The 13,477-nt window shown below is 44.7% G+C and overlaps 1 protein-coding gene across 1 annotated transcript in view; it reads right to left on the bottom strand.

Annotated features, from left to right (window-relative positions):
• Window positions 1–13,477, bottom strand: part of LOC118123591 (thyroid hormone receptor alpha) — a 70,260-nt gene that overhangs the window by 55,775 nt on the left and 1,008 nt on the right. The window contains exon 2 of the mRNA XM_035181082.2: window positions 4,664–4,745. The gene's annotated coding sequence lies outside the window, so the exon portion shown is untranslated. The remainder of the gene's footprint in view (window positions 1–4,663; window positions 4,746–13,477) is intronic.

Here is a 13,477-nt window from a genome sequence, read left to right as displayed (position 1 = left end):
GGTTTTCCTCCACATGACCAATCGTACGACAGCCACATCTAAAGCACGGACACCAAAGCAGCCGTGGAAGCAGCTCTGCCTCTTTGTGTCAGCACTGGATATTCTGATACACAGCTGGAGCCCAACATAAATCACATCCATGTCGGAAACTGTGCATCCAGAAGGAAGATGTCACCCTCGGGCCCGCGGGCTTTTATCACTGGCTCTGATCTTCTATATGAACAAGACTGAAAATAAATCAAACACTTTGTTCACATTATTCTGCCCACAGATCTTTTTACCGCAGCCATGGAAATAGCAGGGATGTGTGTGTTGTATAACGCAGCTTATGTGACTGACTCAACCAAAACCCCCCCTGGAAGAAACTTCTATTCAGAGACGCTCACAGAACGCTGATGAACTCTTTGGGATTCCCTGGAAACAACATTACGAGGATAAATCTCTATTTTGTTCCGATTAAAACCAGACAATGGTACTTAGAGAATAAACGACTGTTTTCTCCCGGTTCAGGTCCATAAACGGTTTGAGCCTCTTACATGATCATGTTCTTCTTGTGTCAGTCACTTCCTGCTTTTGGGTCTGGAGAGGTTTTAATATCCAAACCGTCATGGCGACAATTAGGACGTAAGCACGTGGTTGTTTTTAAAGCCTACAGGGTCAAACTGGGTAAATGAGACCATCCTGCCATAGTAAAGACTTCACATGAGACATAAGCAAAACAGATGCTCTATTGTTTTGGGTTTTCCACAACAGAGAAACCATTTAGATTCAACGCAGAGGGTCAACGCATCCGAGACGTTCAGCAGAGAGAGAATCCCTGGTCACTGGACTGAGTCCCACTCGGGAGGTTTCAGGTCCATTTGATCCGTCTTCTCCAGACGTATTAATAATGTTTACTCCTCCTACATGTGCCCACATCACTAAGTGCCCCCCCGAGTCTGTCACTGCGAAAACAGCAGCTGAAGTTACATTGAAATGTCCCTGAAATGAGGAGTCGCTGTCGCACGGGATTGAGACAAAACCCTCTGCAGCAACATCTGCATCATACCAGCATTTAAAAAAACACACGTAAAGCCACTAGCTTCAGTGTACAAGAGGCGTGAGTGTGTTCTCTGAGACACATCTACAGTAAACTACCTCTTACCTCTGCATATGGATTCAGGATGTGCCTAATGAATGTACAGCCGAGCAGAGCCAGACAGGAGGGGGCAGGCAGAGGAAGGATTGGGCTGGACAGGAAGCGTCTGCATCAGTGGGCCATTAGGGCGCTTGTTGCCAACGACGCGTGCTCGTGGATCAGCGTGGAGGAAGATGTCTTTAAGTCCATCACCAGGCTCAGCCGGCTCCACACTCTGCTGGACGACTGGTGAATTGGCTGCAGAAGCCGTCTGACCGGCAGGATGCGTAACGTGCTGTGTGGATAATTGGACTGAAAGAGGCCGTGGGGGCGAACGCTTTGCCTGGAGATGGACAAACTCTTCACTGTCCAGGTAATTAGCGCGGCCATTAGGGAGCCCGGGTTTATTTTTAACAGCGGTAAATCATATTCCATAACCTTTAACAGCTTTTGTGGCTTAGAGCAAAATATATGCAGATTTTTTTTTTTTTTTTTTAGTGTCTCATAACTAAAAGTAAAACAAACAGTTTAAATGAAAAGTGGATTCAAACTAAACGGCTCATGACAACACATCGCAGCGGTTATGTAGGTTAATGCATTTTCTGCCTGTGGGTCCGTCGTGTACTTGCGTGTGTTCATGGACGACCAGCGACCAAAATCCTTTATGCAACATTTAAAAGACTCTATAATTTAGGCCGAGGGGAGAGTTTGCATCCTACAGCACATGTTCAGTGGCTCTGAGAGGGTTGAACGCCCACTGGCCCAGAAAAGCATTTGGATGAGTGACGCGAACTCACCATGAACTGAGGTTACATGGGGTTTTCTTTTTAGATCCCAGAAAAAACTCAACAACACGAACTTCACCCTCAAGCAAACTGTTTAAGTAAAACTGGAACATGTGACGACACAACTGCTGAGACATAATCACACAATGCAGTACAACTTGTGAACCTGCTGAACTTTCACGGTAGTTCACTCAATGTCCTGGAAGCAACCAGCTGATCGAGAAATGGAATCCAGTGTTTACCGTTAATTATCTTAAATTAACACCAACGTATGACTCACGTGAGCATAGAAAATGTGAAAATAAAACCTAATAGATCAGGAATCTACTACTATTTTAAATTTAAAAAATGTCCACGAGTTATCAAAACCTTTATTTAAATATCTGCAGATGTGTGAATTATCACATCAACCTTCAAGGCTTCATTTACTTCCACTTGCTGCAGGAAAGCTCAACCAGTTTGATTTGATTTAATCTCTTTTACTTTGGGTATTTTAACGCGCATCATTGAAAGTTATGCACTTTACTGAAATGGCCTAAATAAATAAAACCCTGGTTCTTAAACTTTGGCCCAATCCCGTCCTCCCGATAGAACCAACACGCCATGTGGTGCGGCTGCAGCGTCTCAGCTCAGACGTTGCATGTGAGGAAATTAGGACGATGTGAACACGGCCTTGAAGCGAGTCCTGAACATGTGCTGCGTATGTGCATCGGGGGGGACTCACGAGTGTGAGGATAATTTGGGCTGCGTGAGACATAAAGTTATTTCAAATCCAATCACGTCTTCCCTCGCGTCACAATACATCGTGTCGTGTTGCATCACGTCAGGGCATCAACAGCACCGATCTCAGAGTCCCACGGCTGCACTGATCCCTCTGCTTTCTCCACATTCACTCAGCGGGGGGGTAATAACGCCCTACAAGCATTATCTATTGTCCGTGCATTTCTCTAACAGCGGGGGGGGGTAGTACTTTACAGTCAACACACACGCACACACTTCTACTGCACTGCTAATTTAAGACCTGGGGAACGGTAAGAGTCCCTTTGCTGCAGAGATCGAATGAATTATTTTACTAGATTATACATCACAGGTGTCAAGAGGGACAGTAAACAACAGTTGTGAACTCTGCACATGATAATTATTGATATTTATTGATTAAATCTTTATCTTGATATAACTTTTGGCCGTATCTTCCAGAGTTTTGGGTTTCTGCCGATAACGGTGCTAAAGCTTTTACCACGATGCTCGATCCTAAACTCCGATGCCAAACGACGATAAGAACAACGATAAGTTTTTATTGTTAATATTTACATAATAACTGTTAAGTTTAAACTATACTTTTCTTAAATATACAAATATAAGTAAGTGCACACATCCCAGAGTCAGGATCCTTTCTCCAGATACAGTCTACGACTTGAGTTTGAGGAAGCTACTTGCTAACTGTAGACTAAGTTCAGTGTAACGTTAACTAGACTCGTGAGGTTCATGTTCATGTTCATGTTAAACTGGGAAACTATTTCCGTACAGATCTCAGGAACCAAGTCTGTGTTGTGATTGGGTGAAGTAGGGACCAGCTGAGTGTGACCTCAGAACCCAGACCTCCCCCAGCACCCACATGTTGTATTAGACCCCGATCAGGTCTCTGTCTGCGTCTTGGATGCTAACATGTTGTAGTTGTGTCGGGACAAGCTGCTGCTCACGTCTCACAGAACTGCTGTGATGTACTTCGAGTGGAGCTGGGGTCGCAGTGACGCGACACTTTGTGTTTTAAAGGGGTCATTGTTGACAAATCCAGCTTCACAGGTCAATGAAGGATTTGTTGTGTGTTTCACATGAATAACACAAATACACTCAGTTACATAAGAAGTAATGCAAAGTATTTATGCTTGAGCCTATTTACGCACATTCTTAATATAAATCTTTTTTTGGTTTTGTTTCCCTCTAACTCCTCAGCTTGACACAAATCAGTATTCACCACAGTCGTGTTGTTACACCGACAAGAGCATGTTGGTTTGAGCAACTTACTTCTGCTCCGATACACAGTGTACGAATTCTTGTTGGAAAAAGACAGATGTGTCAAAACATGGGAAAGGGGCTAATAAGCTCATGTCAATGCACGTCTGCCTTTTCTAATTAAAGACGAGGAGGCCTTTCTGTGGGAGAGAGCCTGAAGCTGCTCGTCTGTGGAGACTCTTCTCTCACCTTGTTGTTGTGCGGCGGCGGCGGCGGCGGCGCCCTGCAGGCTCCACACAATCATCTCACTCACTAATAAAATGCTGATTTCACTTCCACTCTCTGCCTGAAATAAACAGTCTCACAGCGACTGGGTCACAGATGTGCAGGAGGGAAATAACATCAGCTGCATCATATGACACTGCTGGGATTTTCAATTAGTGTGTGTTAGTGTGCGTTTCTCTATTCAACCTTTGCTTCTTCTTTCTCTGACACAACTTGTGATTCACTGTACATTTCACCTCTGCAGATTTCCAATTAGCATAATTTAGCATGGTTCCAGCACTTATTCATAATTATGTAAATTACCGTCGTTTCAAAAACAATTTTACACCCCAATAAGATTCACGAAGCCGCGGGAGGAGCTGTGCTGCGTGAATACCAGGAGCTGTGATTGAAAACCATCTGTGCGTTAACTCGACTTCCACCGGAGCGCCAGCCGCTTCGGGGGAGTTTGTTTGGGGCAGAAAGCGGTGAGACCACCGGGTTCGTTCGAGCTCGACACTGGATGAGGAAGAGGAGAACCAACCTGCTGCTATGACGACAGAGTCCGGCCTCCTTCACCGACACAACCATCGGATGGCCGCGCGTCTTCAATGGAACAAGGAACTCTGAAATGAAACGGAAGAAAACATCTGGCGTGAAAATATGATATTTGACACTTTTCCCCAATGAATATATTTCATCATGTTTTATAGGACGTCATCATTTACAACACGTTACTGATGAAATGCTTTAAATTCACGTCTCTATCGGCTTCAGACGCTGAGAAATTAAAAGAATTTGTAAACGTTAGAAATTCTGTCAGCGCCTCAGAAAACTCAGGTTTCACGTGATTCATTTCAAACGAATATCATGGTTGTCACAGACATTAGCTTTAGCAGACGTTAGCTTTAGCAGACGCTAGCTTTAGCAGACTGTTTCAGACGATGCAGACGAGAAATATACAACTTTTCTCTAATGTATATGGAAATAAATCAAATCCAATCAAACTGTTCCCTCAGCGCTCGGAGGCAGGATTTCATTAAAACAGCATCAGGTTCAGAGGTCAGACTCACTGAAGTCTAAATGGCACCGAGCCTGTTGGCTGCTTATGGATTCTGCCTCATTACCAGTTTGACAACCACCAGGGGAAACCAGCACTTCCAGTTTGAAATCACTTCCAGCGATTCCCCCCCCCCCGAAAGAAACGGAATGAGGAAAAAGGAAAAGGTTTTACATTTTCGTGAATGGTTTTGTTGTTGTTTGCAGCCGTGTTGGTTTCTTCCTGTTCTCTAACATCGAGCCCAATGAAACACTGTTAAATAATGTGAAGCTGCACAACATACAGGACAGAGTGTGTGTGTGTGTGTGTGTGTGTGTGTGTGTGTGTGTGTCCTTGATAAGCTGATTTAGTGAGTTAGTTTAAATGAAAAGGGGGGTCTGAATGTTCAGACTGTTTATAAGTGGGTCAACTTGAGCCTCAAGTCAAATCACATGGCTCCGATATCAGGTAGAATTTCAGTCTTCCAGTGGAATAGCGGCTGCCAGTCTGGACCCAGTTAATCCACCAGCCGGTGAACTGGTGGCTGTGAACGAAGCCGCTGGCAAATCCTTCAACCAGGACTAAACAAACGTGGTGTTGACCCGAGTCCGACCTTCACTATCTGACTGTGTGTGGTTTCCACTTGATAGAGTCTGGACTAACTACTGCCCCCCCCCAAGCACGGGTTACTAATTTATAATCAAGCAGAAAACACACTTCTCTGACCTCAGACAATTAAATCTATTCTATTCTTCACTCATTTCAATATACTGTGTGACGGCAGAAACTGTGAAATGATTGAAATTAGAAAGATAAGAAATCCTCCTTTAATTCACTCATCAGGCACAGACTCCATTTGATAGTCAGTTATCTCGTTATCTCCATTTTGCATCACTGTGAATTTAATGTTTGAGGGTTTGGGGCTTTTTATGGAATTATATTATATACAAGTCATGATATGTTAAGACATCAGCAGCACTAAGACGTCTGCTGTGGTAAGAAGAGCCCGACTGATTTATCGATTAGCCGAGAGAAATCACAGACATAAAAGGTGTCACCATTTTGTTTTGCATATAGGCGTCGATATGAACTTTGCATATGAATTTAATCCATTAAACTGGATTGATTTGGACGTAGTGGATTTGAATGTGGCTGGACACGGAGACGGCTCGGTCTTGGCGGAGGTTTGCGCTCTACTCTGTGACATTTCCTTTCTTTTCCAAACTGTGACGCTAAAGGCCTCAGACTTTATGTCCCATTGCCCTCCATGTGCTCCCTGCTGAATAAACCCTATCGTCCATTGGCAGAGGACGAGCTGACGATGTAATGTTCAGGGGTTATCTGATCAGGAAAAATAAAGAAAAACAATAAGAGCGATGCTAATGTGCAGCTGATGAAATTCATTAGATGGAGCTCAGTGCAGGTCCTCTCTGTTGGAGGCTTCCAGGAGGGGGGGGGGGTGCCTCAACAACTGCTTCCAGCTCTGTGGATCCACGTCTGGAACATGACCTTTACTGCGCCTCCCTTTATTTCAGCCTCCTTCTGTCTTTCGTGATCTTGATTCCCTCGGCAGCGTCCCGTCCCTCTCCCCCCTATCTCCCCCATCTCGCTCGGATGTTGAGAACAGCAAGATGCCAGAAAAATATTCTTTTAAAAGTCACCGCGTGAGCTTTACTGTACGAGATTGACGAAGCCCCCCCGAGGGGAGCAGCAAAGGGCTCGACCTCTCTGCGGCAGTTCATCCTGAGCAGGGAGTCCGTCCTTTTAATGTAATCCCTGGACCACTTCCTGTTGTGGCCACTCCTGACGCCTTGGTTCCTTTCTCCATAGGACAGAGTACATGTGTGCGTGTGCTGCACAGAGTACATGTGTGTGTGTGCTGCACGGTGCACAGAGTACATGTGTGTGTGGTGCACAGAGTACATGTGTGTGTGGTGCACAGAGTACATGTGTGTGTGTGGTGCACAGAGTACATGTGTGTGTGTTGCACAGAGTACATGTGTGTGTGTGGTGCACAGAGTACATGTGTGTGTGCTGCACAGAGTACATGTGTGTGAGAGAGAATCCTCCCTGGAGGGTGGGAGATTGTTATAAAGTCTTTCTCTCATCTCACTGAAGCAGCTTTTTTTTTGTGTCTTTCCTCTTATCCGCTCAAACAATGCGAGGCTCCTGAGGGATGCTCCTGGAAGTTAGAAAGACTTCACAGCACCAGAGCCGGGGATGGAGGGAGGAGCAGAGCGTAGCATCACTGCACTGTATGAGCATGAACACGATCCTTTCCTCAAGCTTTGAGCTGATCTGAGGACAGCTACAGAGTCTGAGACACGAGCAAATCAAATCAATACAGTAACAAGTTATTAATAAATCAAACAATAACACTGGATTTTCTTCTGAGCAGGATTCATTGACGTTAGTGACCAACTCAAAGAGGTAATGGTGCCGTTAAGCGACGAGACGTCCAATGCTTCAGTTCCACGCTTCAACTCGACTGAACAGCCAATGGGGCATTAGAACTTTCTCGTCGTGCCCAACTTCAACTCTGTTGCTAGGCAACGGCAATAAGGGCGGGACGAGTTGATGACCCCCGTTCATGGAAATGGACCGTCTCATTCCGGTTTGGCCTTCATGGTCCATGTGGCCCAGGAAGGAGGTGGACTTCCACACATCAAGTCTCATCGACCACCAGCTCAGATAAACCCAGTGAACGCTGCCCCCCCCCCCCCAGCACCAAACAGCTGGGGAACGTAGTCGAGCATTTAGCAGCTAAAGAAGCAGGTATTTCCCTACAGAGCTAAAATAGATTGAATATTAGATTTGCCAGACACATGATTCCAAATGAATTAAACTGGTGGACAGTGGGCGCCATTATACTGTCGAGAGCCTCCAGATTCATTTAAACACATCCTGTATTAATATGGTTATATCTTTTTATTACACTATTAAACTACACTTTACTCAAACTACAAAGATTATCCTTAAGTGGTTTTTATTGGTTTATTTAGAAAAAGCAGCATCGTGAGGCTCGGTACATTAAAATCTCTCTTGATTTGATGAATTGATGAATACTGTGGTGCGGCTGATGAAGTGCTCGTGGCGGTCAGGGCGAGAGGGTTAGAAGAGATAGAAACCGAACTCGCCAAAACAACAAACCTGCCGACAGGAAACCAAGCAGCAGAGCAACTGTCATCACTCACACAGACCTACCGGCGAAGCTGTGACGAGAGGGCAGGGGAACTTTATGGATGTTTTAATAGCACACTGAAGAGGAGAGAGACAAAGAGCGCAGCACAGAGATCTACAGTGAAAGAACAGCGTAAAACACCTTAGAGACCTTGTGTGTTATTTCGGGTGAGTGAAAGTCATCATTATGAAACGAATTGGAATCAATAAAACTACAAATCATGTGTAAAACATCGGAATCAATCACAGCTTCACAGACTGGACCGAGCTCGGACGTCGTATCAAGCCTCTGGGGCAGGAGAACCATCCTGCTCCCTTCTCAAGGAGACTGTTCCACTTTGTCCTGTTTACTGGAGGAATGTGAGCTAAGCACTTATTGTTTTTCTGTGGCTACACTGGAATCCCTCCATATGTTCGGTTTATCCATAAACAAAATGCATTTGCACTAAAAAAGTAAAGAAACATACATAAATTCGTTCCTACGCGCGACTCCAACTCTTAACCATCCTGTTTTTAGTACATCTTCCTCTAAATCACACATGAGACACAACGTGTTATGATACTGAGACTGAAAAGCAATTACAGCAGCATGTCACGGCCCTAAAAGTACATGTCAGGAGATTTGGTGAGTCTCAACCCTGATTTAAGACATTTATAAGTTATTTCCTGCCAGATGGAAGGAGAACTGTCCTCGATGGACTGATACATGTTTCATTCTCTGCGTGGGAGACGCATGTGTTGGACAATAACTGAATAGAGGCTGCATTAAACACAGGAAAGGAACAGGACATTCCAAAGAAGCTGGTACCAAGCAGGAACCCTGAGGCTCTTCTGTAATACCCTGTGTATGTGTGTGTGAGAACATTTAAGAGCTATGTTTTATATTGCTGCATGATTGATGTTGTAGTCAGTCGGGCGTTGTGTACACGGCGTTCATCCACCAGGTGGGGACGGCTCTCGCTCTAACAGCCGCGGCTCTTCGGTGTCTTGGTTTCTTAACAGTTTACAACAGACTAGGTCAATGTCTTCAAATGTCTTCTTTTGTCCGAACAAAAGTCCAAAATCCAAAGATATATATCATTTTGTTAGTGTGACAAGACGCAGATAAGCCGGTACAGCGGTGTCACAAGAGCAAAACATTAACAAGGAGAATCTATTTAAAACTATGCATTATGGTTTATACCTGTTTGATCAGTTGGGAAAGTTAGAGGCAGAACAATGAATCATCCAGGTTGTCATATGTCCTGATGTTGGTTTATTCAAAATGCAATGAAGAAATCCGTGTTTCCCATTTATTACCTCATCAATTAGACTGAGGCGACCGACATAGTGTATTGGACCTGTCTGTTTTTACTGTGCAACTGTTAATCGATCTATCTACTTGTTGGTTAATGGTTAAACATGAACATTCCTACTGACAACATGTTATACTTTTATGATAAAATACTCCTGTATCAGTATGTACAGAGTAAATCTACTGTATATCCTCTGAGTCACTGGCTGCAGGTCCTCCCGCCCACAGGTGTTTAAAGAGGACAGAGTGTTTCTTAAAGCCTGAGAAGCAGTTAGATGAGTTACACCTGAAGTACAGAGAGAACAAAGCCACTGGACACAATGAGAGTGATGAAGACGTATTGTCTCTCATGCTGAGACAAACGAGGAGGAGACAGATGGACGGACAGAGAACCATTTACCTGCATCGAGTGTGGGAGGCACGGGGAGAACAAACTCCCTCCGACAGAGGAGCTGTGTGTGTTTAACCACTTCACCCTTCTGCCGGCGGCGTCTCAGTCTAATGCATATAATCCTAACTTAATTACAGAGATCTAATTTAAAGTGCTAGAACTTTAAATGCTATTTACGGCTTCCTTTACATTCGGAGAGCCATTTAGATTTTGTTTGACATTATGTATTTTCTGCTGCAGCTGGATGTGAGTCTTCTGGTAATTGGATGAGCATCGACAACACGGACAAACCAGAGCAGGTTTACCGAGTTCGCCGTTTAATCAGCACGCACGTTTTCAATTTGGCGGAGAACTTCACCGACAGTGATGTGGGCAGATTGGTGCAGCCGCTAATTAACGCCTCTTTTTTAATTTCAGAGGCAGCTTGTGCAAATTTGGAAACTGACAAAAAGGCAAATTCCCTGAAATGAGCATTTCAGTGCAATCGTGCACGTTTCCTCCAGCACAGAAAGAAGAAGAGTGTGTGGGAGGGAAATGAATACAACTCAAGGTTTCAACAGAAAAATCCACTGAAAGACCGAGTGTAAACCTTTTCACAGCAGATATTTAGTAGTAGAAACACATGTGACTGAACACATCATGGTGGGATGTCCTGTGAGGACCTCTGATGGCTCCAGGACGTCGTCCCCCTGATCCACCGAGCCACCATGGACAATGTAAAGGCCCGAAACCAGCAGAACTAAATGGTATGCAGCCATCTTTACCATTATAAATCACACTGCGCCCACATGTCAAAATGTTCGCTATGTGAAAAGGTCAGTTTAAAGGCCCCCCCCCCCACACTCACAGGAAATCCCAACATATGATTTCACTTACTGTGGTGGATTGGACCACCACAGCAGTACAGGACCGTGTACTTCATACTCACACCTGAAGAAGTCAACATGCAGTGAACGGTGAGTACCCGCATGTTGTCCTCATAACAGACACATGGTTGTGTGTAAAGAAATGGACGCTCCACGCCCTCAACGGTCGCCATCTTGGCTACGTAGCGAAATTCATGCACCACACCCTTGAGTACACACTGTACACTGTGTACTACACGGAAGTGAAGTATCTGCACTGACACACTGTGTTTGACGTCTGTTTGTTTTTGTTGCACCTGATGTTCAGGAACAAATTACACTTCAAACATCGGAGACGTTCTGACAATCGACTGTTAAACGTTGTGTTCATCCAACCTGGTTTATCGGCACTGATGATTTTATAGTCACTGTTTTTCTTTAAATGAAACTGAAGTTCTTCTGTTAAACAACCGACACACAATCTGCAGAACCAAGTTCACAACTTTTCAAACTAAACGTTCTGTAATTCAGCTCGATATGAAATATATTGCAGCAAAAAAAAACTAATGTGCTTTTAATTTGTAGACAAACTGCTGAGATCAGCATCCATCAGTCAGTCCGATACGGGGAAATAAAAAGAATCAAAACAAAACGATCCCTGGTTTATAAAGCTTCTAAATGTTTTATCAAACTGTCTTAAATTCAACTCTATAAAAATATTGTAATGGCACAAACTCTCTTTTCTATTTTCCGTTATAATGACTGAACTTAAATGTAGCATTGAATTAATTAGAGTGTTGACGAATAGAAGGTGTGAGGTCGATTCATCAATTAACCAATTAAGTGCTTTATAGGATCTGTAGGATACTGAATTGCTGCACCTTCATTTATTCTCCAATACATTTTTTTAGTGATTTATAACAAAGTACCTAAAATACCTTTATACTAAAATACCTAATTATAGGTAATTGGACTGTTGGTCAGAAAATCAATGGTGAAATAATCAGCAGCTTAACGGTTAAGTGCAACTTAGATTATATAAATGTGTTATATACATTATTAGACGTCAAAGCTGCTGAACTCTGACTGGTTTCATCCTCTCTGCAGTTTCCTCTCTCTCTCTCCGTCTCTGTAGATTCAGTTACCGGGGGTTTGGACGGTTGTGGGGAAACGTCTCTCTCCCGGTGACGGCGTGTTGAAGGGTTAATTCTCCTCAGAACCCGCTGCATGCACATACATGTGTGAGTCTAAGCCCCTCCCTCGCCTCTGTCTAGTTCTGTGTGACGTCAGCAGGCCGTGGGACCTCAGGGACCGCCGCCATACGCCCTATTATGTATGTTATGTAACCCATTTCCCTCAGACTGAGAAAGGAGAGGGAGAGAGACGGGGGGTTGGGCTGTCTCTCCCCCTCACCCCTCCCCTCGCACTATACATTAAGCCTCAGCCTACCTCGGAAAACCAGGGCACTGCCTCCTAGCACTGAGCTATGGGAGTGGAGGGGAGGGGGAGGAGGGGTGGCGTTAGGGATATAGACGTCAAAAGAGGTCACGTCTGGCTGCTGGCTGAGATTATGGCTTCGTATGCATGTACACGTATACATTTACACATACATACATATATTTTTTTACTTGGATTCACCCCAGCATCATTTTCAGAGTATTTTCTTCAAGAGGAAGAGTAATTTCATTTTTACCGTTTACTTGGCTTCATACGATTTACTAATAGGTGTGTTTTAATGGGATGTCCATGTTGTGTCCTCGCGTCTAACGCTGTCTGAAGAGAACAATGCCCACACACACACAAACCCCCCCCCACTTCCAAGAACACACGTCTGTAGGAAGCGCTCACACAGACACACACTCAACCTTTGGGAAGGAGCTGGAAACTAATAAAACGCTCCTGACCAGGCGAGCGGGATAATAACTGGGTTACTAGGGGAAACCAGGAGAGCGCCGAGAGAGGGCTCCCTGTGCAACTGTAACGCAGAGCGGGCTCCTGCACTCGTCCTGTCGCTGGGATTCCAGTTCCACACCCAGCTGTGTTTACCTGAGAGCTTTCCTCTGGATGTCTTCAGCTAATCGAGAGCAGCGTGTAGGAGGTGTCACGTCTCACAAAAGCGTGGAAGTATACGACGCCTTGAAGGCTGAGGAACCTTTACCGTTAGCGTGTTGTGTTTTACTTCTTATACCTCAGGCTGATCTGATGTGCACCCCCCCTGCTCAACAGCTGGAACCCAGGACATCTCAAACTACTTTAAATTCAGGCCGAGCTCCTGAAACTTTTATTTCACTCCAGCTTTACACTCCAGCTGTGTTTACATGAGAGTTGGACTTCTTGTGCGTAGCTCTCTGGATGTCTTGATCTGAAACACGTCACACGCACGACGGATTTCTTGACCACGTTTAAAGATTTTAGACAAAAAAGACAAAATCCGAACTCAGTGGCGTCCTGTGGGAAGTGTCCCGTCTCTTCCACAGGACGAAGCGTGGCGGCCTCAGCGTGTTGTGCTGCATGTGTGAACACTTCAAAGATCAGATTCTACTTCTTATATCTCACCCTGACCCCTGACCCCTGCTCCACACGCCTCACCTCTGATTGGAATCGAACAG

The sequence above is a fragment of the Hippoglossus stenolepis genome, chromosome 16 (assembly GCF_022539355.2).
Source record: "Hippoglossus stenolepis isolate QCI-W04-F060 chromosome 16, HSTE1.2, whole genome shotgun sequence".
Classification (NCBI taxonomy): domain Eukaryota; kingdom Metazoa; phylum Chordata; class Actinopteri; order Pleuronectiformes; family Pleuronectidae; genus Hippoglossus; species Hippoglossus stenolepis.
The sequence above is the reverse complement of the archived record's forward strand: the minus strand, read 5'-3'. Positions and strand labels throughout refer to the sequence as shown.